Source organism: Empidonax traillii, unplaced genomic scaffold, assembly GCF_003031625.1.
Source record: "Empidonax traillii isolate 1590-97213 ecotype Southwest subspecies unplaced genomic scaffold, ASM303162v1 scaffold2406:size25033, whole genome shotgun sequence".
NCBI classification, from domain to species: Eukaryota; Metazoa; Chordata; class Aves; order Passeriformes; family Tyrannidae; genus Empidonax; species Empidonax traillii.
Genome location: NW_020957599.1, coordinates 16,066 through 17,164, shown reverse-complemented (window position 1 = coordinate 17,164; position 1,099 = coordinate 16,066). Strand labels below are relative to the sequence as shown.

The 1,099-nt window shown below is 60.2% G+C and overlaps 1 long non-coding RNA gene across 2 annotated transcripts in view; it reads left to right on the top strand.

Moving 5' to 3' along the window:
• Positions 1-581: 581 nt before the first annotated feature.
• The window catches only part of LOC114071896, a 16,240-nt gene continuing 15,722 nt past the window's right edge, over positions 582-1,099 (top strand). For both annotated transcript variants that reach the window (XR_003574107.1, XR_003574106.1), the window contains exons 1-2: positions 582-770; positions 830-832. This is a non-coding gene — a long non-coding RNA (uncharacterized LOC114071896). The remainder of the gene's footprint in view (positions 771-829; positions 833-1,099) is intronic.

Below are 1,099 nucleotides of genomic sequence, written 5' to 3'. Positions count from 1 at the left end.
TTCTGTGCCATCTCTCCTGCAGGCAGCCAAATATCCACTCAGAGACATGGAACAGAGACCCCCCAGGGTGCCCAAGCTGGCCTGGGTGAAGAAGGGGGAGGAAGAAAGCCCTGTGGCTACCGGAGCACAGCAGCCTGAACAGGCAGAGCAGTCCCAGCCCCTGCAGGAGGGTGAGTGGCAAAGCTGGGCTACAGGGCTGGTGGCTGCAGCCAGATGGGCCTTATCCCATCCCATTCCATCCCATCCCATCTTATCTCCTGTGGACATGACCAGGGATAGGGAGGGGGAAGAGGGCCCGTGGCTGATCCCCAGGCAGCTCCATGCACTGGGCATCCCAGGGCTGGCTCTGCCTGTGGAGCGCAGGGCTGGGCTGTGTTCTCTGGGCTGTCCCACAGCCCCTCAGCTCTGACCACGCTCACTCTTTGCCAGATCCAGGCCGGCACAGGACACAAAAGAAGGATCGTGCCCGTGGCCACTCCCGCAGAGATGATCAGGTACCTGCAGCCATCGCCCAGTGGGCTGGGCCTGCTGTCCCTGCTCAGCCTGGCACCGCTGTCAGAGCTCTCCATGACACATCCCTCTCTTCCCTTCCCTTTGTTCTCTTGCAGAGGGTGTGGAAATCCGTTCCCGTTAGGCGTAGGAAGGCCAGGACCTCACCACCCAAGGTCTTGGCACAGCCTGAACCCAGCCCAACTGAGCTCCAGGCCAAGGCTGACACCCCAGGGACTGAGGGCATCACAGACACGGACACCACACCTGTTCAGTGCCTGGTCGATGATGTCAGCCTGGTCATTCTTGAGGAGGGAGTTTTCTCTGTGGAAGTAAGCAGCCTGTGGGTACGGATTGTGTGGGCCCTCAGGCTGGGTTTGATGGGCCCTCTCAGCCTTTGAGGCCAGCACAGTGTGGCGGGAAGGGGAACACTTCTCAGGGGAAATTGGGCAAGTTGCTCCCTCTGGCAGCTCTCCAAATGCCCCATGCCCCCTCCAGGCCACATTGTGGGACTTGATGTCCCAGGGCATTCCCAGGGCTCTTCTGTTTCAGGTGCCTTCGAGGCACTTCTGCAGGACTTGGTGACCCAGAGCTTTTTGATGCCATGTCT